At 37.4% G+C, this 27,463-nt stretch overlaps 1 pseudogene; it reads left to right on the top strand.

Annotated features, from left to right (window-relative positions):
- The first annotated feature begins 15,836 nt into the window (after positions 1-15,836).
- LOC140512746 (heparan-sulfate 6-O-sulfotransferase 3 pseudogene) lies at positions 15,837-23,440 on the top strand (annotated as a pseudogene).
- The last annotated feature ends 4,023 nt before the right edge of the window (positions 23,441-27,463 follow it).

The following is a 27,463-nucleotide window of genomic DNA, read 5'->3' as shown; positions in this document are numbered from 1 at the left end:
TTTGGTTTCCTTTATATCCTATGTAGTTTATTTTATGTATTTTAAAGCATTATTCTTAAAAGGCATGCATGAAAATCTAAGAACTTTTCTGATTTAGTGCAACACCTTCATTTTATAGATGAAGAATGGTTAATGAATTGTCTAATGTCAGAGGTAGTAAGTGGCAGAGATGGAATTTGAACCTAAGGTTTACAGTGCTGCATCATAGATAAACTAGATAGAAGTGCCCAGTCTTTTGGTTCTTATATCTATTTCTTTAGTATAGCTAGGGAACAGCTATATGGCATTATGGATAGAAAATTAGTCTTGGAATCAAGAACATTTAGTTTCAAGTCATCCCTCTGATATACAAACTGAATGACTCTGATCAATGCATTTAATCTCTCAGTGCCACAGGTAACTCTTCAAGACTATGAATTGTGGAGAAGATGCTGATTTGCATTGACAGATGGAATTTCCTTACCTAGGAGTTAGATCTGCCAATGAAATCACAGGTCTGCTTGAAAGAAATTCATTTTCTGAGTTCAAATCTTGGTTTCTCATAAAGTCATTAGCCTCCATCTGTTCCATTCTAATTTTGAAAGAACTATTTTCTTCAGTGAGCTTTTGAACCTCCTTTTCCATTTGGTTAATTCTGCTTTTTAAAGCATTCTTCTCCTCATTGGCTTTTTGAACCTCTTTTGCCTAGTGAGTTAGCCTATTTTTCAAGGTGTTATTTTCTTCAGCATTTTTTTGGGTCTCCTTTAGCAAGGTGTTGACCTGCTTTTCATGCTTTTCTTGAATCTCTCTCATTTCTCTTCCCAGTTTTTCCTCTACCCCTCTTACTTGATTTTCAAAATCCTTTTTGAGCTCTTCCACGGCCTGAGGCCATGGTATATTTATTTTGGATGTGTGGGATACAGAAGCCTTGACTTCTGTGTCTTTCCCTGATGGTGAGCATTGTTGTTCCTCATCATAAAGGAACGGAGGAATTATCTGTTCACCAAGAAAGTAACCTTCTATAGTCTTATATTTTTTCCCTTTTCTGGGCATTTTCCCAGCCAGTGGGAAACTTCTGAGTTTTCTTTCCACACCCACCTTGCCTCCAGATCTGCCCAGCCAGCGCTTGGGGTCTAAGATTCAAATGCTGCTTCCCAGCCTCAGGGCTTTGGGCGGGGCCTGGGCTGCTATTCAGTGTGAGATTAAGTTTAGGTGCTCAGGTGGGGGCAGGGCTGTCTCATGGGGCTCAGTTCCCTCAGGGGGTTTATGCAGAGACCTTCAACAATGGATCAGGGCTCCTGCCTGCTTGGGGAGCCCCCATCTGCTGCTGCCTCCCGAGGGGGCCTGAATTATGGGAACACCCCACTCTTCTCTCAGCCAGCCAAAGAGACCCTCTCACTGATCCTTGTCACCTGTGGGTGGAGGGACCTGCATGGCCACTGGAGATTCTGTCCCTGAAGCCCTCTCGGATCTGCTCGCCTCAGTGCCACGTGGCCAAGGCAGGGCTGGGCTCCGCTCTGGTCCAGTGCGTGATGGACCTTTTGTGTCAGGTTTTCAGGTCTCTCTGGAACAGAAATCTCATCCTCTCCATTGTTGTGTGGCTTCTGCTGCTCCAGAATTTGTTGGGAGTTCTTCTTTACAGATATTTTATGGGCTGTGGGTTCAGAGCTAGCGTATGTATGTCTTTCTACTCCGCCATCTTGGCTCTCTGAGTTCAAATCTTGAGGACTTTAATCAAGTTCCCCTAAACCAAACAAACATCAAAACCCAAACATTTCTTCAAAGAGCTATATGGCCACTAGAAGCCTCAGCAAAGACTTGATTCCATGTTGCCTTCTAGAGGTTCCAAGAGAGAGCTGAGCTTCTGCTCAGGGTTTTCTAAGCAGACATAGAAGAAATTGTCTACAGAAGAGAGAAAGATTCAGAAATCATTAGATAGGACATTGGGCTAATATAGACAAAGAGAAAGAACATGAATTGAGGGTTAGAAGTTAACTTAAAGACAGATCATCTAGTCCAACTCCTTCATTTTACAAATGTGGAACCTGAGGCCTATGATACATGTTTGAATGACTTGAAAAAGGTGACATAGATAGTCAATAATAAAGAAATATTTTAAACCTAGGCTTTCTTACTAAATCTGCCATGTTCCCCCATCAGTGACCCTTTACTTCCCAGATTATGGAAAAGAATGATGATGGAAGGATAGAAATCATCCCAATAATTCCTACAGGTGACCTGATCAGATTGGAATTATGAGAATTTTAGGTGAATGTCATATCCTAGGTCATAGTTTTCCTGTGGAGGGTATGACAAGGAAAACAGGATTATATGTAAACTATTTTGTATTTATACTTGAGTTACCATCGTTTAGTAAAACTGAAGATACTAGAGTTGTTGATTTTGAAGTTGTTACTATGTTTTAATACTTACACTTCAAATATTACTGACAAAGAGCTGTAGAAGTAAAAGGTATGTTTTTATTTTCAGTCATTTTTTTTTTTTGTTCAGTCATCTCTGACTCCTCATGACACCATTTGGGATTTTCTTGGTAAAGATGTTAGAATGATTTGCCGTTTCTTTCCCCAACATATTTTGTAGATGAGGAAACTGGGGCAAATAGGGTTAAATGACTTGCCCAGAGTTACACAGTTAATAAGTGTTTGAGGGATTTGAACTCAGGAATATGAGTTTTCCTGACTCCATGTGGGATACTGTATCCACTGCAACACCTAGCTGTCCCAGAAAGGTTCTAAAACCAGGTAATGTAATACAAAGTTTTTCTTTGTCTTTGGTCTTAGTGCCCTTCTCTCCACCCTTGAACTTCATTCACTCCTCCCTCATGCCCCAAAGCATGATTGCATTCTAATGTCTTCATCAAGCAGTGACCCCAACAACCGTAGATCTCTTTATTTATTCAGATTTTCAAAACTTCAGTATTCACATGCAAAAGGATGCTTGCTTTTATATTGGGAAAGACTGAATCCAGGACTGGGGAACCTGTGGCCTCAAGGCCACATGTGACTTTCTAGGTTCTTGGATGCAACCTTTTGACTGAATCCAAGTTTTACAGAAGAAATCCTTTTATTAAAGGGATCTATTCTGTGAATTTGAGATTCAGTCAAAGGGCCATACTTGAGGACCTAGAGGACCGCATGTGGTCTCAAGGCTGCAGGTTCCCCATCCCTGGAATAAACCCATGTTAAGTTCAATAAAGTTTCATATATTTCTTCAAAGAGTATTCACATGTAAATAGGAGATGATTATTTGAGAAATAAAAAGAAATTATACTTAATAGTGGAATTTCAAACATCATTGGCAGGCATTTGCAGAAATAATTTGGAGAAAATACTTCCTTTGCATTCTTCAAATTATACTTCAAACTATGCCTATTTTATGGAAATATAAGACTTTCTTCCCTATGGGGAAATCTTTTTGAATAGACAAAAAGAGAGAAAAAGGTTTACCATATTTTTTCAAGATGAAAGAGGAAAAACAAATCATCACTTTCTTCTTGATGAAAAAATATCTAGCAAAATCTTTTCCTCTCTAAATTCAGCAGGTGTCACTGTGTAAAGCAAAGTTGGATAGCTGGTACTTCTCTCTAGGGAAAAGGGTGAAATTCTTCCACGTCATGCCTATTTTTACAAATTGCCACCAGCTCAGTGACATTTTGGTCCCTGTCTACTGTTCCTTCCATCTCTCTGTTCCTTATTGTCTCTATCTCTCAGTTTCTCTGTCTCCTCTGGTCTGTTTCTTGAGGGAATAGAGGGATTGTTTAGCCTCTAGGCATATTCAAACAATCAAACTGATCTACTTTAGCTACAACATTGAATCAAAGAATTATTTAGACCAGGGACTAGAAGAAAATCCCTAGGTTCTGTTATTTTTTATAATTATGCTTTTGAAAGTTTTATAAAATTATTCATAAAATGCTATGATAGCTCGACTAGCCACTAGCTTTTAAGTTGGAAACTAAACACTTCTGTTAGTTCTGACTATACATACACTTATTCCATGTAATTCCCAAACCAGATCTGTCCCTGTTTGCACTTTCTGAAGATAATTAAAGATATGTGGGCAGAAAAATTGAGAGTGATATTATTTTTTTTTTTGGAGAAAGTCATATAACATACTACTGTGCTGGTAAAAAGAAATTTGAAAAGGAAAAAAAAGAGAGTTTTGGATTTAAATCACTATCCTTTCAGATGGAAATAATATGAGAGAGAAAATGAAAGATCAAAGTAAATTTATCAGATGTCTGGATTCTTCTCTTCCAGGGGAAAGTTCATTAAGTACTAGACTTTCACCCTTGTCCTGTCTGTTCTTGGTGGAAGAAGATACTCGCTGTCCTGGTAGAGCTCAGAATGTTTAACACCATTCTTCATGTCTATCATCCTGTCTTTTCATCTCCCCCAATTTCTGTTTCAGATTCCAGTTCAAATCTTCTCAGGCCAGAATAATTTTGTCCTCTTATCCAAGCCTGGTTATAATTCTGTCTCTCTTGTCTCTTTTTGATGCTGGCCTATATCCCACAGATTTTTTAGCTCCTCCCCTGGAGGGGGTCTTCAGAAATATTTCTGAAAGTCTGGGTAGTTTGGGGGTCAAATATCTCATTGCACCTAAATGCTCCATTCCACTTACCATTTTGTAAGAAAACTATTTTTTCCATTTTTAAAATTTTATTGTCAGTTATTAAACATATTTCTCTCTCTCCAATCTCCCTCCCACAGCCTCCCCACTGTACAAAAAAGAAAGTAATTTAAAAAAACCTTTTAAACAAATATGCCAAATAAAAAAAAATAAATTTCTGCATTGGGCAAGTCCAAATACACTTATGTGCATGTATGGATATACACATATAGACACATACATATGTATACATATATATACATACATATATGTAAACACACATATTTACACATTGGCTACAGATTATATACATACACACATGTAAAATGCATATATATGTGTGTATATTATATAACATATAACAACATAATATAATATAATATAATATGACATATGATATAATATAATATATAATATAACATAACACAGTATAGTATAATATAACGTGACATAACATGATATAATCTAACATATAATCTGCAGTCAGTGTCTATCACCTTTCAGGAAGCATACAGCAGGTTTCATTATGTTTCCTCCAGAATTGTGGTTGGTCAGTGTGTATACAGATCCCAGTTAAGTCTTTGAAAATTATTTTTCCCTACAATATTGTTCTCCTGGGTCTGCCTGTGTCATTGCGGAAAGTGTCTTCACTGCTCTAGCTGCACGTCCTTGATTGGAATCTTAAAACCTTTAGGGAGAGGATAGTGGGAAATTGTCTTGTCACTCTCTCATATAAAGCTTCTAAATCAACTGGACACTTCAATTCAATTTGATAAACATTCATTAACCATCTACTACATAGCAGAACACTGGGCTAAGTACTAGAAGACAGAGAATTTAGATTAGATGTAGTCTTTGCCCTCATGGAACCTGCAGCCTAACAGAACAAAATAACCCATATGTGAGACATGTCACATGGTCTTGTGGCTATAACTACAACTCTCCTTGTACTATATTCATATTTACTGTCTCAGGTGCCAGTTAAACCTTGTCTCAGGTCCTATCCATTGAAACTTTTCTCCTTTTAAATCCAACTATTAACAAAAATCCCTTTGACCTCGTATCACAGTAAATTTAAAACAGTTTAATTAGAATGTAAAGGAATTACTACAAAGAAAAGTAATATAACATCAAACATCAGTGAGTCCAGGCAAACAGAAACTATAATGGGGGGACAAAATAATGAGGGGGAAAATAACTCAACTACCTTCTTACAAGCCCTTCTATCTCCTTACTTTCAAATTAATCACAAATTACACACATCTACCCTTTTTTTGTTTACTTCCTCCATCCTTTATGCATTCAACAAATCTCAGCTATACTGGTACCAGAAATGTATCAGTAAAGGTACTCACTGGGAAAATATCACCCAGAGAATCTGAGGTTACATCCACATACAGCTCCTTCTTACACATACATAGAAGAATCACACAAAATAACCTACAATCTCATAGATCATTCTTTCAACAAACTGTTATTAAATACCTATAGTATATAGAATAACATGATCTAGAAGAGATACAATGGTCAGGTAAAGAAACTTTCCTTGCTCTCATGGAACTTATGTTCTAGAGGGGGCATAAAATGCAAATACCATATTACTTATATATGTGCCATAGTACCTAAAGCTTAAAGCAGGAGAAAGATCACCACTGATTGGTGTATCATGGAAAACTTCCTTGAGGAAGTGGCATTTAATAGAGCTTTAAAGGACAAGTAAAAATTTAATAAATTGTACTTTATTTTATGACTCTCCTGGTACTGCTAAGTCAAGAATAGAACATTCTAGAAAGAAAGATTAATTTGGACCATGACTGTACTGACATGCAAAGGTAGGCTGAGGGAAGGGCAAATTCATGCTCTTCTCTTTTCTCTGGAATGGAATTTCTTCCTGTCCCAACACTGGCAATTGCCCCAGTCATCAACTCATGACAAGTATTTCAGTTTGACTTAAATATATAGAGATAGTGGAGGAGAATTGTATGAGATAGGATAGCATGTGGTAATTGGAAAAGCAAAATGGAACCAGGTTGTAGAGTGCCTTAGATGCCATACAAATAATAGATCTAATTGTTAGGAAATTGTATACCGAGTTGAAATTTGTCATTCAGCAAATACTGTTTCTTGCTTCTAGTTCTAGCTTCTGCCAAGAAAAAGATAGCTAATTCATCTTCCTCATGACAAACTATTGAATATTTGACATCAACTATAATTCCTCCCTTCACCAAAGTCATCTCTTCCGGTTAAATATCTCAGGCTCTTTCTATTGACTTAAGATCTTAGATCTAGAGATAGAGGGGACTTTAGAGGTCATTTTATGGATGGAAAAATTGAGGCCCAGCAATGTTAAGTGATTTGCTTGGGATAAGTACATAGCAGAAGGGATATTTGAACCCAGCTACTTTGACTCTAGAGGACATTTCCCAGAAGTATTGTGCTATTTCCTATTTGTAGGTAATGATTTTCAGTCCCTTTACTATCTGGATCACTATCTGCCAGTCATAATCTTTGAGGAAGAAATCAAACTTCTAGACATTTTTTTACCTTCTCTTTTCTTATTGTCTTTTTACTTCTCAGTTTTATTTCACAATAAGAGCTGCTCCAAATTTTTGTTACTGTCATCCTACATCTTATGGGCAGCAGAATACTAAGGAACTCCTGGAGATGAAGCAACTCCCGTCATATGGCTTCAATCTTGTCAGTAAAAGAGGAGACTAAGTCCTTTCTCTCTCTCCCTCTCTCGCTCTCTCCCTCTCTCCCTCCCTCCCTCCCTCCCTCCCTCCCTCCCTCCCTCCCTCTCTCTCTCTCTCTCTCCTCCCCTTCCCCCCTTCCCCTGGAAATATAAGAGGAGAGGAAAAACTTTGATATAGTTGCTGTGGTCGATAAGATGTGACTGAAACACCATTAAAAAGGACTAGTCACAAGAAGGACATAGAAGAGAACCTAGAACAGTTCTATAGTATGGGGCAAAAACAACTCATTCTAGTACCTATAGATAGCATCAGTGGGCTATGCTAAGGCACATAAGCATCTGTGCAATTCATGGGGGCATTTGCAAAATGGCATGCTAATTTCTCTCGATTTCGGTAGTCTCTGAAGGCACCTTTGTATTAAATATGTTCATAATTAAGTCACTGAGTTATTACCACATTCTCTTCTCATTTTTACTTTGCAGAATCTTAGTTTCTATGATGACTCAGTCCAAATATACCCTTGTACAAGAAGACCATTCTGATCCCCTTACTTGCTAATGCTCTTTTTCAAGAAACTATTTTGTATATATTTTTTACTGTGAATAGAAATTTCCCCCCAAATAGAATGCAAGTTCTTTGAAACAAGGACAGTTTCATTTTTGTCTTTGTATCCATGGCACACTTATTGGTATATAGCACATGCTCAATAAGTGCTGAATGAATTGATAAATTTGTAAATGGAGAAATGTTAAGTTGTGTTTCTTATGCTGTATTAATTGAGGTGGAGGAATGTATCTGGCATTTTAAAAATGATAATCAATTAAAATGTTAATGTTTAATCACTTCAGTAATTTGAAAATTTTCCTAATATGGGAGTGTGAGCTGCTTTTAAAAAAATGCACACATGTATGTGTGTTTGTAAGTGTTTGTAGAGAGACAGTGGAGGTATGAGACTTGTGATTTAATATTTAGAGAATTCCCATTTAAAAAAAAAAAGCTACAGTCTTGGTCACAAAAAGTATTTTTTAAATGACTTGCCCAAGGTCACACATATAGTATGTGTCAGAGGTAGGATGGGTTCCTGACTCCGAGACCAGCTGCCTATCACTTATGTATTACTGTATTCAAAAGCAGAAACCACAAGGAGGAGAGAATAGCAGTTAAATTGTTGTTGTTTCACTTAATCCATAAACAAATAAACCTTGAAAGCTGGCTCCTCAGTGGGTGATGTGCTTATTTTGGATTAGTAACCATCATAAAGCACATGATTCAAGTGTTTTTTTCTCCCTCTACCATTTTGTGCTTTTAGCACATAGAATGACTCACAACAAAGTCATAGCAAGACAGATGTTTCAATTTTCTTTTTTCAGGGAAATGAGATGTTTTTGCATTTGCTACATTGGGACAGCACCTTAGAGTTACACGCTTAAATGGTGTAACGTTGCCTTATAAAATCAGAAGTGCTACGCTTTAACTAACAATAGTTGGAAAGAATTAGCGATTAAATGTTTAAGAGCAATTCACTGGAGAGTGAGCTCAATAGCCAGCTACGCTCCTTAGATGGGGAAGAATGAAAAAGCAACTGTTCCAAAAAGACATTTTGTGCAAAAAATGGTATATTGAATTTGGGCATCTTGAGTAAAATCAGAATTAATTGGATGACTAAGGTTGAGGCTCACAACATGATACCTTACAAATTGTTCTGTACTTCATTGGCTCTGTGAGCTCATAGTTTTGGGCTCTACTTCCGAAAGTATGGTTTGTAACTATATCATTGCCCTCCATTCTGTTTTGTCCTGTGCAACTCCTCTCAGTGCCCTCCCGGAAGTCTTTCACAGGGGGTCTATTTAATGTAATTGGGATCTTTCTCTAGTTTTCTTGACATTGCTTGTTATAAATGGAGCACTTGGGTTGACCACAGATGACCTCGTGCTTTCACCACATATTGCAAATAACAATTTCAAGAGATTGAATAAAATATGTAAACATACTATAGCTGGAATACTGGAATACTGGGACTGAACCCAGTGTGACTAGACAGGTGCTATCAGAAATAATTTCTTACAATATGCCGCCAAGAGAAAATTAGTATAGCTAGAGAAACTTCTCATATTGGCCACAAAATGTAATATGCTCTTCTGTGATCAAGAAGTATTTACTGACTTAGAATGTTATATCTGAAAGGAAAAATTATATGCATGTACACATATGTATGTATACATATAGATATGTGAATATATGTGTATCTATATGTGTATACACACATATTGCAATGACCTTGAAGAGAAATGGATTCTAAGAAATAACTAGCTAACATGATTTCATAAAGAACAAATCTTTTCAAAATCATCTAATACCCTCCTATGTCAAGGTGACAGCTTTGATTGAGGAGTGAAGACTAGATATATTATAGCTTAATTTTATCAAGACATTTATTTCAGTCTTGCATAACACACTCCAATAAAATGGGAAAATGCAACATATTCAAGTTCATATATAGGTGAAAGGTTATGATAAGAAAGTTGCTAGCAATGGTTCAACGTTAATACTAAAACATAAAATATATCATCACCACACTTTAGGTTAAATATAAATTTCCAGAGTGATGAAAAAAATAGATATGATGATATACAACTTTATATAGAAACTTTTCTGGAGATTTTAAAGGATGTTAAACTATCTATATTTTCAAAAGGTTATTAAAATGTTATCCTAATGAAGGAAAATAATGTATAGTCTGTGGGGGTGGAGAACTCTGGATTTGGAGATAGAAGACCCTGCTTAAAATTTCTGCTCTCTGTTACTACTTTAATGACCTTGGATAAGTAATTTAAATTCCATGAGCCTCAGCATCTTTAAAATTAGAGATTTTAAATGGATGACTCCTAAGTTCCTTCTGGCTCTAAACCTATGATTTTATAATATACTAAAATACCATTTAGGATCATGTTTGGTCTAAGAGTTTATGATTGTAAATGGAAAAACAACTTTCAAAAACGTGTTATCATTTATGTAGTCGATGCCTGAAGTGAGAGAACAACTAATGAATTAATAAATTATACATGAATATTACCTTCTATTTCTAAGGCCAATAATCTGTTTAACTAATGTCTTTTGATTTGACAGAACTATTAGAAAATGAAAATATATTTGCTGAGCTTGCTTCTCTGGTATTAGACATAAGGACTGTGAAATTTATAAAATGCAAATATATTTTCATCTATGATTTAATTGAATTCAATTGAATTTCACTTCAGTAAAAGAAAACTGAATTTGAACTCAAAAGACCACGACTTAAGTTACATCTTTGCTGTTTACTAGCTAAAAGAACTTGGGCAAATTCCTTACTAAGCCTAAGCTCTTGCATCTGAAAAATGGGAGTAATATTTGTGATGTCTATCTCATAGAAACGAGGTTTAAATGAAATGCCTATGAAATTCTGTTATTAAGCATAAAGCATTACAGAAATAGAAACTTTTTAATTTGTTTACTTACTATGTTTAAAGTTAGTATTTGTCCAAGAATCATGTCCATTAAGGGATGGAGCCGTTTTATGGCTTACTGATTTAAATGCATATTATTCTGGATAATAAATATTCCTTATCCACTCGGGGTTTTTTTTTTTGCATGTATAACTTTCTTAAGCTGTTATGGATCTCATTTAGGAAGCTGTGCAATGCTATGGGGTTTTGTTGCAATTATCATAGTATTAGGTACAAAGAGGAACATCTCTGGAGGACTCTACCTTCTACAGGAAATCTGTGTTTGATTTGGACTCCATTGGACAGCCAAGTGTACACTTTTGGCAAGCATGTACTTCCCTGTTTTATGTTTCACTTGATGCAATCAGAGGACTGCCAAACAAGATTATGTTTTTATTTCTTTCAAGGAATCTGATATGATTTTGACATATGCATGGGAGATTCCTGATTAGAAATGAATACTTCAAGGAGATACTTTGTTTTACTAAATCAAAAGCTTTATTATAGTCAGCACACAGTAAACAAAGTGAATTCCCATGTAGAGGAAGGAGGGTTGGATTACTTTTAGTGATTTTTGGGATCCTAAGATTCTCATTTCAACAAAAGCCCATCATTTTAAATATTGACATTCATTAAGAGATACTATATAATAACAAATTAAGGAATATGACCGTCTCTGATGATATAAAATTGAAAATGGTCCAAAGATCAATGGAGAGTTAACAGGATGGGTATGAGAACTCTACAAGACATCACTAACAAAGAACTGTGTGAAAGAATTGGAATAAAATATAGGACCAAGGAGATGAATGACTGGAAAATGAGGAAGTTCACTCATGTAGAAAGAGTGAAGGATGCCAGAGGGATACCTGTAAATTTCAGTGATATCCTTACAACATAAAGAGATAGAAAGGAAGGTTTGTAATATACTCTGTAGATTTATTCTCATCCCCAATTATTTGAAGGCATGTCTGGAGGGATGAGAAGGAATGCATGGGTTAGGTTCTTCATAATTAGGGATACCAGTCATAAAATTATATTACAGATCTGCTGGAGTAGAGTCTCTGAGCTTTGAGCTGCAGGTCCTGTTTAAGAAAGGGGTTCAGCACAGTCTTTTCCACATTCCTCCCCCCCCCCCCGCCCCCCGCCAAATACCCTGCTTTTGGGCCATCATGCTTTCTTTCCCCAGGAAACTCATCATTGGAAAATCACATATTGTAAGGTTGACTTTGCCTAGTACTCACTCTCTGGCTGGAGGGCAGAACCATGAGCTCCAGGACCATTAATTAAGCAAGGGGCTTAGCACAATCTTATAACTTCCTAAGAGCTACTCTATTTTTGGGCTCCAGTAGACTTCTTTAACATGTTCTCACAGACAGTAGGTATCTCAGTCCCCTCCTTTCCCCTGATTTTCAGTTTTCTTTTGTGTGTGGTCTTCCCCCATTAGAGTATAAGCTCTCTGAGGCCATGGCCAGTTTCTTTTTTTTAAAACTTGTGTTTATATCTACAGATCCTAGCACAGGGCTTGACACAAAGTAGGTGCTTAATAAATGTTTACTGACTGACTAGAAGTAGTGAAGTGTATGTAAAACACTATAGTAGATTATGAGAGAAGATTCAAAAACAATAAAACATGATTCTGAACCATCATCAAAATGCTAATGTCAGTTCTAGTAAATATACTGCTAAAACAATTTAGATAACTATAAAATATGGTATTTAACCTAGGTGGAGTGGTACAGAGAGCAGGATGTACAATCATATCTATTAGAAAGTGTAGTACATCAGCATCCACTCAGATTTTTGCATACTGTTCTTTCTGTATATTGCCTTTTGACTATTCATAATAATTTCTGGCAGTCCACCTTCCTTACCCTGCCCCCACCCCATATTACGCAGAGCCTGGATGGTTTTTGGCAGGACTGCTTAGACTGGGGGCTGATTTTCGTTTATAAATAGAAAATAAACTGTACGATGTAGTTAGTGGGAGGTTTTCTATTTTCAAAGATGTTCTTGCTGTTAATGACTTGACAGATTCTTTTAACTTTCACCTCTAATTAAAGGTACATTTCTGTTTTTTCTACTTGTGTCCACACAATTATTGAGTGACCAAAATCTTCCTCTGCAGTTTGCTCAGTTTGTCTATCTCTATCTCTCCAGACACTTCCTTTTATAGCACAAAAGCTATTTATCCTACAAGAAAAGTTGAAATTGAATCTCCCATTTCAATTTGATTAAATGGGGACTGTTGTAGCCAAAAATTTGAATCTTGGTAGGTAACAATTTGCCTGACAGAATTAGGACCAATGAAAGAAATAAAGATCAAGCAGTGAAATAGAAGATGCAACAGAAAGGAATAAGGGAGGATGAAGCAGGAAAAGAAATAATTGCAGTACATTTTATTAAGGTGTAAAAATAAAGTGAACAAATTGTTTCACAGATAGTGTTAGGCTTATTGCTAGACTGGCAAAAGAAGTGGAGGAAAACACATTGAAAATATTATTTTTTATTATTTTAATAATTTATGTAGGAATCACACTAGCAGGAGCTACAATCTGTTAGCCAGAAACATTTGCCAGCTGGTGTCATTGTGGAGCAACCACATAGGATACAGGCACACATTCTTTTCCTTTCTCCCTGGACAAGATTCAATTTTCAAAGGTTTATATTGCTTTTACCTTAACTTGGAATTTGATCTTGCAAGTGAAGCAGTCTTTATTACAATGATATCATAACTTTGATCAGAGTTCAGAGGCCATTCCACAGCTATGAGAGTAAGACCATAACTATGAACAATTGCCTTAACTGTATAAGTAAAGAAAAAAAAATAACAATTCACTTGGGTAATTACCTTAATTAAGCATGTAATTTCTTTAATTTTATGCTTTTTTTTGATTGTCCAGAACTGTTCTAGCCTAGTATCATTCCATTGCATAGTCATGCTGATGAAAGCAAGGCAAAATGCAGACAAAGCATCATTTTAATTTGCCAGTGCCTTGGTATTTTGGGAGGCAATACAGCTGTTGTATTTGGCCTAGTCAAGTTTTTTTACCTACCAGTTCCCCCCAAATCTCATCTCTTAACTACGTGTTGATTGCATTTGCCTTTTGAAAGCGAATTACTATTAGTTAGCTACTATTATTATTAGCTAATTATAGTACTATTGATATTATAATATTTTCAACAGTAGTATTAGTAATTGTTTTAGCATTAATACTCATTGAGTAGTAGTGATAGTATTAATCTAGTATTATTCAATATTATTATTCGTGTTACTTCCATTATTAACTAGCATTAATCCCAATGGATTTACCCTTGGGATTAATACTAATTTTTCTTTATTTGCAGGCCAGTATAGGGTCAAGGCTAATCAACAAGAGCAAATATTTTAGAACCTGATTGCTTCCTTATAATTGTCTGAGCCACCAAAGCAAAAAGGGGCTATTTTACAGTTGTACTTCTGCTTCTTTGTCTCTTCCTGTCTTTTAACTCAAATAGTTGCAGGAGTTGAGAGGTCAGAAGGTAAGGGATTATGTTACTCTTTGCTAAGTGAATATTGAATTTTTTAGAACAAGGGGTCAAATTTGATTTAAGGTGTTAACTTAGAGCAGTATAATGGTGTGCATTCCAGGAATGGACTTACACTTACCTCGATGGATGATCCCTTACAAACCATCAAATTTCTTTATATTCGTTTCCTTAACTCTGCAATGTGACCCTTAAGCAGGGAGCTAGTATGATGTAGTATGAAGAGCACCAGTTTAAGAATCAGACAACCTTAGTTAAATAGGCTACTTCTTCCCCTTATGAACTAGGGAAAAGTGTCTGGACCCCATTTTCTTCTGTTAAATGAGGAGGGTCCTTTGGACTGTGACATTTTAGGATTCTCCCAATTCTTGCCTTTTCTAAGTCCCAGTTAATTGTGAGAAGACAATCTGAAGATTTGGGAAAGCTTTGTGCTCTCTATATTATGACTAAAACCAAAGATAACATTAAAAACACAATTTCTCCATTCTGAATTTTGCATTTTTATATGCTAAGTGGGTCTCTATGGCCTTAATTACCTTTTTTACCTACTGCAGTATGAAATGATAAAAATTTTCAATCAACTGATATAAAAATTTGCTTTATTTTTATCTGACTGAAGCAAAGACATGGTTAACAATATGTAGTTAGGAAATGCTATTGTGTTTCACTGAGTTTTTGTTTGTCAGTTTCTTGCTTTGGAGAATACTTGTGATGAACAGGATTTTATAGGTAAATGAGAAAAAATATGGAAGCAAACAAGCTATTAGGAGCTAATTCATCTTGCCAAACACTTTTGCTACTAATACTGGTTCAGAGTCTGGGGTAGTTTTATCATTGTTCATATGGCTAAAGATACAGAAGAGATAATAGAGCAACAGAGCTTTTATGGGACAGATCACACCCAACTAGGAAAATGAATAAACTAATTTCAATCAAAGCTTACTTTAAGCATACACTGAAAAAGTTTTACTCCTGGCACAAGACTAAAAGACATATATGATGAAATAATTATGAAAGACACATTAACAGGAAGACTTCAGAGAGGCCTGGAAAGATTTATATGATCTGATGATGAGTGAACCAGGAGAACTTTGTACACAGAAACAACCATAGTGTGTTAGGATTTTTTCTGATAGACTCAGAACTTCATTGCAATGCAAGGACTTAAAAAATTCCCGCTGGTCTTTTAAGGCAAAATGCCTTCCACATCCAGAGAAAGAACTATGGAATTCAATTGCAGGATGTAGCAGATCATTTTCTTTTGTATCACGTTTTGGTTTGTTTTATGATTTCTCCCATTCATTTTAATTCTTCTATACAGCATGACTATAGTGAAAATGTATTTAATGGGAATGTATGTGTAGAACCTATATTAAACTGTATGCCATCTCAGGGAGGGAGGGGGGAGGTACAGGGGAAAGGGAGGAGGGAAAAAAAATCTAAGTTATATGGAAGTGATTGTAGAACACTGAAAATAAATAAAATAATAAAAATAAATAAAAAAGAAAGACATTATTATGAAAAAATAAGGGCATAGAGATGAATGTGAATATGGACATTTGAGGATGATAACTGCAGCCTGTGCTGTGGTAGTTCCTGGATCTTAAAGAGGTCAGGCTAGCATCTTGTGATGATGTAAGATTGCACTTGGATACTAGGCTGGCTGAAGAGGAGGACATGAAAAAGATGATGGAGTCATGCTTCTCATTCCTCATGACATTAAAACCGTACTATATTTGGACTTCAAAGTCAGAATAAGGAGTGTGAATGTAGAGGAATAGGGCTTCCAATTCAATGATAGTGTATTTTGTCCAATTTGGATGATGTGTAACATAATAAATGCTTAACTCCATAAGCATTCATTAATTGTATGCTTTCTACAACCAATCCCTTGTGCTAGACTCAGGAGAAATACAGATACATAAGACATGATCCTTAGTCTGGAGTATAGGTGATAAGGCACACACTCTTATACAAATTAGGATATGACCAATTTGTAAGAAAACTTAAATGGCAGTTCTCGAAATTACCTCTTTCCTTAGATGAGTAAACTAAGAATCAGATAAGTTAATTGACTTTCCCAAAGTGACAGAGCCTTAGTAGGTGATAGAAATTAGAGAGAAATCCAGATCCACTGACTCTAAATGCAGTACTCTTTCCATTGCAACGTTTCTCCCAATACAAAAGCTTGATAAAAAAAAGAATTAAGGATGTTAGAGAGTAAGTGAAAATGAAAGTTAAATATTTATCCTTAACTGTTTTCTAAGACTTTTTTAAAAATAGGACTTCAACCACATCTTAGTAATAACAACAGAAATTTAATGTTAAAATATATTTGAAACTAGAATGTAAGTTCCTTGTCCAGTACCTTTGCATAGCACCTACTTGGGAAAAAGTGATTTGATTGAATAAAAGGCAGAATCAATTAGGTGACCAATGATATTCCTTCCAGTTCCAAAGCTCGGACTGTAGATATTGGATATATCAGACTAAAAGACGGCTTGCAGTTCGTGGAAAACACTAAAATTTTAACCTCAAAGTCAGATTTCCTTTGTGGGCAGGTAGCCAAAATCTAGAGATGAAAAGGAAAAAAAAATAGTCTCTGGTAAGTTTCCATTGCAGAGAAGAGGCCAGACAACACCTGGACTGATAGAGTGCACTATCTCCTCCCCTGGTAGGTGTTTAGGTGTCCGATTTTACAAATAAAACGTCAGGTTTGTGTGTGTGCTCCCAGCAGAAGGAAGCTGCGGACTGAAGACGCCTTAAATGAACGTTCCTAACATTTGCGCAAGAGTCCCTCCCAGTTTACCTCCTTCATCTTCACACCCCTTCCTTTTCAGCGTCCAGCTGACAGAAATCTTCATCTCCCCTTATTCCCTGCTCTCCAAGAGCCGCTAAAAAACCAAGAGACTTGGACTCCTCCCCTGGAAACTCCTCCAGGGCCGGGGAATGGTTTGGCGCATGCTCCGTACCTTGGGCAGGTTTTTGCTGCGGGTAGGAGGACTCCTTGTCACACCGGCTGGTGGGTAGCGGTGGTGCCAGCCTTTCGCGAGCGCGCGCGCGCGCCTGTGTGTCTGGCTGACAGACCTGAGGCAGCGGTGGGACTTCTCCGAAGAGGCGGTGCGCTGACTCGCCTGAGGCTCCTTCCTCTCTCTCCTCCCCCGGCAAGGGCTCATCTGCAAACTTAGAGCGGGGGCTGGCAGCTAAAAGCCAGCCAGCCAGCAGCTCAGGGCTCCTTGCCCCAAGGCTCCCCGGAGCGGGAGGGTGCCTTGGTGGTGGGCAGAGCAGGGGCTAGGGCGGGCGGGGCATGGTGAGGGGCCAGGGGCCGAAGCTCCTCCTCCAGTTTCCTGGCACCCGGGCTCGCTCCAGAAGAAGATGAAGCCTCTGGGTGTGGGTCGAAGCACGGGTTTTCAGCTACCAGAGGGGAAGGTTCAGGACCCAAGATCAGCTAGTAAGTGCTTAAGAGCCCGCTGCAGGCTGGCTCCCTGAGGCGCATTTCTGGTCTGAGAGACGCTTGGAGGCTCTCTCCTTTTCTGTCTAGGGGCAGCACTAACGGCCCCGGGGCACCGGGGGACTGTAGAGGGAGAGTCCCTTTGAGCTCCGGACCAGTCTTCGCGCAGCCGCCGCCCCTTAGTGCCGGGAACCGGCCCCTCATCTTCGCCCTCCTCCTACTCCTCTTTCTCCCCCGCAGCAGTGGTGGGCTAGGGGCCCCGGGTTCGCTTCTCCATCTCCCCTCAGCCCCGCGGGAACCAAGAGCAGAGCCAGCAGTGAGCGCCGGAGTGCAGCCAGCCAGCCAGACGCCTTTGCGGGGGGTCCCGCCTGCCTGGCCAAAGGGGGATGGAGGTGCGGCGGGCTCCGAGCCGCAGCCCGGAGTCCAAACTTCAGCGCGGGCTTTCCGTGGAGCAGCTGCCGCCGCCCCCACCGCCGCCTCCGCTTCGCCTTCTGGCCTGAGATCAGGACCATGGATGAGAGGTTCAACAAGTGGCTGCTCACGCCGGTGCTCACGCTCCTGTTCCTGATCATCATGTACCAGTACGTGTCCCCCACCTGCACCAGTTCCTGCACCAACTTCGGGGACAAGTTCCGCGCTGGGGAATCGGGCCAGGCTGCAGACGCCCCAGCGGGACCCCGGGAGGACCAGCAGCAACCACCGCCCCGGGACCAGCCAGCCGAGATTCCGGGGGCACCGGCGGCACGACTGTCCGGGCCAGTGCAGGAGGCAGAGGAAGAGTTCGAGGAGTTGGAAGAGGAGGAGGAAGAGCAAGACCGAGAGTCCCCGGACAGTGGCTCTCTGCCCAAATTTGTGCCCCGCTTCAACTTCTCGGTGAAGGACCTGACTCGTTTCGTGGATTTCAACATCAAAGGGCGGGATGTGATCGTCTTCTTGCACATCCAGAAGACGGGGGGCACGACCTTCGGGAGGCACCTAGTGAAGAATATCCGGCTGGAGCAGCCCTGTAGCTGCAAGCCTGGTCAGAAAAAATGCACCTGCCACCGACCCGGCAAAAAGGAAACGTGGCTCTTCTCGCGCTTCTCCACGGGCTGGAGCTGTGGGCTGCACGCCGACTGGACAGAGCTCACCAACTGTGTGCCAGCCATCATGGAGAAGAAGGACTGCCCTCGAAACCACAGCCGCACCAGGTACGGTCACTCTCTTTCCCACACTCTTCTTCTCCACACCATAATTTTCATCCTTCTTCCCTTGCCTCCAGCGCGTGTTGGATCAGAGTATTTCCTTACTCTGTCTGATCCTCTGATCTTGAACTCACTCTTGACCCCACCCTCTCCCTCCCCCATATTCAAAGGAATTTAGAAAGACTGGGTATACATGTATTGCTTGTGGGCCTCTTGGTTCAAGGGTGAAGGGTTAGATCCAGGGGACAGTCATAGTTTATGCATAATCTTCCAAGTCAGTCAAGAAACCAAATAACTGGACAAGGGTTGAAGGTGAGTTGAGTGAGAGTGAGCAAACTGCTCCTCGGATATGCTAACATGCTGTATGCTGTATGTCCCAGGTGAAAAAAAGAATAAAGGAAATACTTCTAGTATAAGTGGCTCTCAGCCATTGTGGCACGAATAGCTTGATGTTCTTTCAGAAGACTAATTAATACCCTTGCTCTCCTTGACAGACTCTGAGGGCTGATCTGGTCCAAGCCATTCAGCCTCTAGTATTTTGGACTCAAGATGTTGCCTCTTAGCAAGAATGTTTGCATTAGTTTTTGCATATCTTGAACAAATAGTTATTGAGCATCTACTCTGTGCCTGACACTGTGCCAGGTGGCTACTGAGACGTGGATGAGTAACATTGTCTTTTTCTTCAGTGTAGAAGTGATTAGTGGTTTCTTTTAAAGCATACCGTGGGGAATTAGGAAACTTTTACATTTGAATAGCCAATGAAAATGCTTCATGGGGAAAGATTTTGGGTGGATACTTTTCTTAGCTATTACAATTTTAATACTGTTCTTAACCCTATTCCTTATCTTAAAAATGAGGTATGACTGAAAAAGCTCATTCATAATTTGTTTATAGCAGATGGTCTCTTCCACATCCCCCACTCCCCTTTGACACTTACAGAAAACCTTCAGTAGCTAGCTGGAAGCTACCCAGATTTAGGAATTCAGCACCACTGGAGCATCTCATTCTACCTCATTCCTCTGAGAATGAACATAATTTCATTATGGGAATTTTACCGTGGCAGTTTTTCAAGGACTTTTGTTTCTCCTATTTAAAAATAGGCCTTTGTCAGAATAAGAAATGACTTGAAATTTGAAATGAAGGTCATAGGATACTGACTATCTCTTCCTTAGTGCATTTATTAAATCTTTTTACAAAGATTTGTGGTTGTATATGGTATTAGACTGTCACACTCAAACTTTGCTTCTCAATAAATGACTACTTTAGAACATAATATATTTATACTCTGTTTTCCAAGTCCAAAGTACACTTTCTTTGGAGAGTTCTTTGCCACTTATCTTTAATCTTTGCCCTCTTAATATAGTACTTCTTAACTTTTTCAGAATTAATCTTGTGCTAAACCAAAAATTTTGTTTGTTTCTTTTCAACAATGCATTATAGTGTAGTACTCAAATATCTTCATAGAGACATAGTTTTGGAGAAATGATCTTTGACATCATCCATTTTAACTGCTTCATTTTGGAGAGTAAAAAGTAACACTGGGTTTAAGTTAAGTGACATATCTAAGGCCACATGGCCTTAGTAGAATAAGTAGAATAGCAGGCATTCAAATCCAGGTTCAGTTCTCCTTTCATTGTGCAATGCTAGGGCAAGAAGAAATTTTCAGAGAGATGGGAATTTTGACTTAACTGTGAAATGGTGCTGAATGCTAGAAGTAGTAAATACCATATAGCTAACTGCACCCACTACAAAATAGCACAATCTTCTTTATACACAAAATCCTCTATTTATCTGTATCTTGACTGAGATTTTCACATGTGTAACAAAATTTTCCCAACACATGCTCTCTACTGAGCAGTCAAACTAATTTTTTTTTTTTTGTGCTAGCTATTCACAATGAATATATTCTACCTTGAATTACAGGTCATTGGGTACTGATCACCTTGTTCTAGCTTTCCCTTTGTTTTCTGATCTTTACAATGTTATTTTCTGTTCCACCTTTTATGGTGCCCTGGGATATTCCCATTTCTTTCTTATGTAGGCACTAGGGGAAAGAATTGTTCTGTTTTATTTGAGAAGCACCTTATTAAGGGACTAGGGGAGAGTAGGTGATAAGGTGATAGCAGGAGCTGAAAAACTGTGACTGTCCAGGGTAGTAGAGATATAATTATCTACCAGTCCTTGCTGGTACATAATTTTCTATGATCTACTGGATTACCCCCAATAATGGAAGATGCACAATCATCTACAATAGAAAATGGCAGATAATCTGGTTCTATATGGGGAGCAAGATAATTGTTTTTACTTGAGGAACTGGGCTGGTCTGAGGCAAAATAGTAAATTAGAAGAAGCTATTCTTCAGATATCCCCCCTTCTGTGTTCCTTTCTTCTCCCCATCTAAGAGTACCCCATCTTTTTCTGACTATTCCTCCATTTAACCTCCTTATAGGAAAGGTTCTGGTGAAGTCATTCACACTAAGCTTTAAGTGACTGATAATTTCCTGTTACTCCTTCCATGTATACATGGCCTTTTAACAGGCTTTAAAATGTTAAATGTGAAATTTAAAATATCATTCAGAGGATTAGGAAGTTTTTTGATAAGAAGGGAAAGGACAAGAATGTTTTCCCAGTGTCCCTTTAAGTATACTATATTGCCTATACTAAGATTGCCTATTGTGGTAAAACTAGCCTTAATGAACAGTTAAGGTAGTAGTAAGAATAGCTGAGAATAGTAATTACCTTTGTAAAATGAAGATAATAATATTTGCCTTTACTTTGAGGTCAGGAATGTCTATTGTATAATTAAACCCTGCATATATGTGAGCTAAAGAGACCTAGAGGAGGAGGACAATAGGGAATATAGTTGGGATGAATAAAGCTAGTCCTGCAGGATATCCTCAGGAATTTTGAATTAGTGGGACTCTTAAAATAATTATTGATCATATTAAACAGCAATAGCTGGAGTGGGGAAAAATATCACCTTGGCACTTGCTTTGACAAATGAGACAAATGTTCCAGTTTTGTTCCTGACCTACTATGCTGGAAATCAACTGGATAGAAATGGTACGGAAATCAGCCTGTGGATATGGTAGAGAGGGGGAATGAAGCACAAGTGCTGACTGACCCCAGTTGTAGATAGACCTTAGTTATCTAGAACAATTAGTGTGGAGATAGCTAGAATTCGACTGTTATATACTTTCTTCTTGATCACATGACTGTTGTTTCCCCAGTTCTAATATTTTTAGTGTTTTATCCCATTACTGTTGATTTCTGCCCATCATTTTTTTTATATCCTTTGCTAAATTGGGAACTTCTTGAGATCAGGGACTTTTCTGCCTTTCTTAATGTCCCCATTGCTTAATATATTGCTTGGCACATAGTAAGTACTTAATACATGCTTGCTGACTTGACTTGGTTGGAGTATCTCTCACTTTGAATATTTTCACTGTGCTATCGTATTGTAATTTTTGATCTTCATCTGGTCAAGGATATCTTAGTTCTTTTCTTTGATTGTATGTACCACATTTGGCATTTTGGGGGCTTGCTTACTTTGATTTATGTGTGAAGCCATCTGTATTATGCTGCCCTTTCTTTTTTCATTTTTGGTATTTGTTTTCCCTTAGTAATGTATGGGTCTTCAATTCCTTTTTTCTCTTTTTAAAATTGTATGTTTGTGTTAATTTGTTAATAATGCTACAAAGGTACTCTTTCTGTTTCTCCCCTTCCTTTTTGTGTAATTATTCCTTGCTATATTTTCCCCACTTCTATTTTTACTTTTACTTCAGTTTTTGACCCATGATATTTAATTAAATTATGTAGCACAGTTTTGCTCTTTTGATAGGGCTGACATTTTTTTGTCACCTAAATTGAGGAAGGGGTAGTTTAGTTTGGCCCTTGTGCTGTTGCTCCACACGGTCTGTCTCAGTGTTAACCTTTTATTTTGAAAGTATGCAAGGGAGTCTTTTTTGCAGAACAGAGATGATAACTAGTTGAAACAAAAGATTTCTTTCTTTTGAAGATATCAGAGAATTTACTTGTTATAAAATATCATTTTAATTTCCACTTTTGTTTTGTCTTGTTTCAATGACTGTAGAATTTTCAACTGAAACAAATCTTATAGATCATCTAATTCAATCTGCAACTTTTACAGATGAAGAAACTAAGGGTCTAGGAGGTTAAAATACAACTAGAAAGTAGCAGAAGTGGGCTTTTTAATAATCACATATACTTACAGAGTACTTTAAAGTTTGTAAAACATTTTACACATATCATCTCATTCAAACCATATCGCATCTTATTGAGGCAGGTGTTATCAGTTTTATATATAAATTCATGTATGTGTATATATACATATATACACAGATAATGGTATTATATATACTGATATATGATATAAAATACATACTGATACATATCAATACATAATAGTACTAATACCTGTCCCTATATATATCTATATCTATATCTATTTATACATCAGTATATAATAATATTGATAATACCTACCTCAATGAGTTGCCATATGGTTCAAGTGAGATTTTACATATATATGTATATATATATATATATATATATATATATATATATATATAAACTTTACAAACTTTAAAGTACTCTGTCAGTCATAGAGAGTTGAGCTTGTTACTTAAACCAAATACCAATTCACTGAGGCAGGTTTTATTATATACTGATCTCTCTCTCTCTCTCTCTCTCTCTCTCTCTACCTCTCTCTACACACACACACACACACACACACACACACACACACACACACACACACACACACACACACATATACATATGTGTGTATCTCTATATCTCCCTATCTACCCCTGCCTCAGTGAGTTGTATGGTTCAAATGACTGAAAGTTCAGCTCTCTATCTACTATACTATCCTGCCTCTTGGAATCTTTTGACTGTAAATCAAGGGGCTCATTCCTTTATTTGTTGCAGTACTTTATATTTTGGTTGTACTTTCTTTTCCCTAATTTGGGAAATGTTAGTAGATAAGTGGAAGAACCATTCAGATTTGCCAAGGCAAAAAGTTGTTAGGTAATTTTGACTCTAGAGGCAAAATCAATAGAGGAAAAATTAAGTCATGATTTCATAGTATCAGGATTCCGTCAAAGTTATTATGAGTTTTGCATATGAGGTACTTAATAAATGTTTGTTGAACTGAATAACTTCAATTCAATTACTGCCTTGAGAACTAATTAGTTCCTGGAGAGAATCAGTCAACCAATATTCATAAACGGTATTTTCTGAAGTGTAGGTGGGTTCCTTCAATGTGAATAGGGATTCTCTGTTCATTTTTCAGTACTAGAAGTATTTCTTCAGTGTGGGCTAGAAAAGGAGTAGGGAAAGCATGGTAGATATTTCATTGAGCTTAGGGATGATGTAGGGAAAGTAGCATTCTCACTCTGTGGCAAATGTTTCCTATTGCTGACCCTTGCATTATGTCAGTTCATGAAATCATTTGACAGTCTTAGCATAATTTTGTGAGGTAGGCAGTACAAGGTGCTGTTGTCATCATCTTATAGTTAAGGAAAATGAGACTCCAAGAGGTTAAATGACTTCACTAAGGTTGCACAGCCAGTAATGACTGTGCTATATTTTCTGATTTCTTTGCCAGGGGTCCATCCATTGTAGTCCCCTGACCATTTGTGATGTCAAATATAGGATCATAGAAATGATGGGCTTGAAAAAGTCTTCCTAAATTCCATTATCCCTCTGCCTCTAGGTCTGCCTAACCTGTTCTAGACATTAAGTATCTTTTTCCATTGTGAAAATACTGTAAGAATGGAATAATCTATGTGTTTGCCTTCCAAGGACAGGGATAATGCTTTCTGTTGTGATCTATTGATACAGTGTTAGGGGCTTTTATGGTTATATGGTAAATGTTAATGAATGAATGAATAAACCTTCTCAAAGATAATTTTTTACTTTGAGGAATTCTGACTTAGAAAATTATTCATTCAAAACACAATTCCAGATCAAATTCTACCTGGTCCTTAGGGTAGAGGGTCTGTTAGCTTTGGGTCAGCTCCTTAGCAGAGGTAGCCTTCCAGAGTACCCTTGAGTAAATAATTCTAGTTACTATTGCTCTAAAAGACTTCTTTCCCTTGGTTATACAGATTTCTTTTCTACAGAAGGAAGCAGTTTTCAAGCTGTTGGTACATTCTAATCTAAGCTTCTGGGTTTCATACATCTTTGAATTTTGGAACAAGAGGCTACTAATAACAAATCATGCAGACTAACCTCCTTTCCTTGTCTGTTTTGGTAGGCCGATAGATCAGGTGATATTGTCATGTATTCTAATTGTTATACCTCCTAGAAATAGACTTGATAAGCATGAATTCATTTTTTATGTTATTCATAAAATTCACACTCTTGTGGTATTGTTGTTTAGCTCTAGATTTGTCTAGCTTATACTATCATCCAGCAAGGTATTTTACAAAGTCTTCCAGGAAATTCTTATAGTCAAAATGAAAATATATAGCCTTGGTAATAGTACATTGAGATGAAGTCATACTTTCTTAAACAATAGTTCTGAGCAAATGTTGGTTAATAGATTGAAATCAACCCAAAGGAATGTCCCTAGTAATATGATAAAGGACTTTTTACTTATTACTGGTTTTATCCATGACTTTGGTGAAGACATTCCACAAGTTCATTCCACAAGCATTTTTTGGAGAACTTTCTTCATGCCAAGAGCTATGCTAGGTTCCAGGAATACAAAGACAAAATGAAGCCTTCAAGTAGCTTATATTATATTGGGCCAGGAGGAAGAAAGAAATATGTATTACTAAACAAAGATTATATATAAAATAAAAAAGAAAATAGAAAACCTACAAGAAACAAAGAAAAGCTAGGTAGCTTTGAAAACAATGTGTAGTATGGATTTTATTAAAATGGAATTTATTATTTTATAATGAATCCTCTTATGTTCTGCTGTGTACATGACAATGTTCTTTTTTTTCTGTTTTTTTAATTTAAATTTAAAATGAATACATATTTTTACAAAAAAAAAAAAGAAACTACAATCCAACTAGATACAAAGTAATTGGGTGGGTGAGAGGATACCAGTGCTTATGACAGTCACTATAGGATTCCTAGAGGAGGTATTTTGAAGGAATCTAAGGAGTCTACAAGGTAGAGGTTTAAGAGAGTACATCCTAACCATCAAGGACAGCCTGTGTAGAAATTCACGTAGGTAGGAGATCCAATACTGTATAGGGGAGCAACAAACAAACCAGTTTGGCTAGAAGGCAGAATTCACAAAAGAGAGAAATGTATAATAAGCCTTCAAAAGGAAAGCTTGACAAGAGCTTTAAAAGTCAAATAGAAAAGTTATATTTATCCTAGAAGTAAGAGGGATCTTTTTGAGCAGGAGAGTGACAGAAGTCATACTTATCAAATACGTTTGCAAAAGAGATAGGGCTAAATAATAACAAGGATAACACTAATAGCTAATAGTTATGCTTGCTTTAGCATTTATGAAGTAATTTATATTATATTATCTGATCATCACAACACCCTATTATTATCCTGATTTTTACAGATGAGTTAACTGAGGTTTGGAGAGGTTTAATAACTTGCCAGGATCACACTGCTGCTGCATAGCTGAGGCTGGATTCAGACTCAGGTTTTGCTGATGCTAAGTCCAGTATTCCATCTACTATTCTAGCTGGATGACTCCTGTAAGTTCATTATTATAGGGAACTCCTGGGTTAGGAAATGCCATCTAAGCAAGTTGTATTTCTTCTGCAATTAGTGACTAGATCACTGAGATGGTAGTGTCTTTCCTAGGATTACATAGTGTAGCTAATATAAAAATGACAAAACAAAATTCAAAATTCTAGAGAAAAGCAAATAAAATAACATTTAACAGGGATAAATATAAAACTTTGTATTTAGGTTCAAAAATAAATTATACAAAAAAAGATGGTGAGATGACAGTAGTTCATATGCAAAAAATCTCAGAGGTTGTAATTGACTACAAGATCAGTGATCAGCAGTGCAATGTATCTGCTACAAAAAGCTATTACAATTTTCAGTTATATTAGTAAAATTACATTATCTAACCCAAGGGATGTAGGTCTATGTCCTTCAGACCACATATCTGGTATTGTATTAAGTTCTGAGCACCCCATTTTCATAGTGACAATGATAATGTGCACCTTGTCCAAAAGAAGGAAATAATCATAGTGATATAGAGAGAGTAGTTGAAACGAGTAAAGATTATTACTTTGAATATGACTATAAATTATGAAGAAATACCTTAATTAAGATACATGTATGATTTCTGAAGGCATTAGTAGTGTTGGAAACAAGGCAAACCTCCTGAGACTCCTTATTTGATCTGCTTTTCTTTTAACAATTTATTGTTTATTGGTAACATCAATTAAAAAAATATTGAGTTTTAAATTCTCTCATACCCTTCCCCAACCATTGAGGAAGCAAGGAATGTGATATCAATTATACATGTGAAATCATATAAAACATATTTCCATA

This window comes from Notamacropus eugenii, chromosome 6 (genome assembly GCF_028372415.1).
Source record: "Notamacropus eugenii isolate mMacEug1 chromosome 6, mMacEug1.pri_v2, whole genome shotgun sequence".
Lineage (NCBI taxonomy): Eukaryota > Metazoa > Chordata > Mammalia > Diprotodontia > Macropodidae > Notamacropus > Notamacropus eugenii.
Note: the sequence above shows the minus strand (reverse complement) of the source record. Positions and strands in the feature narration are given on the sequence as shown.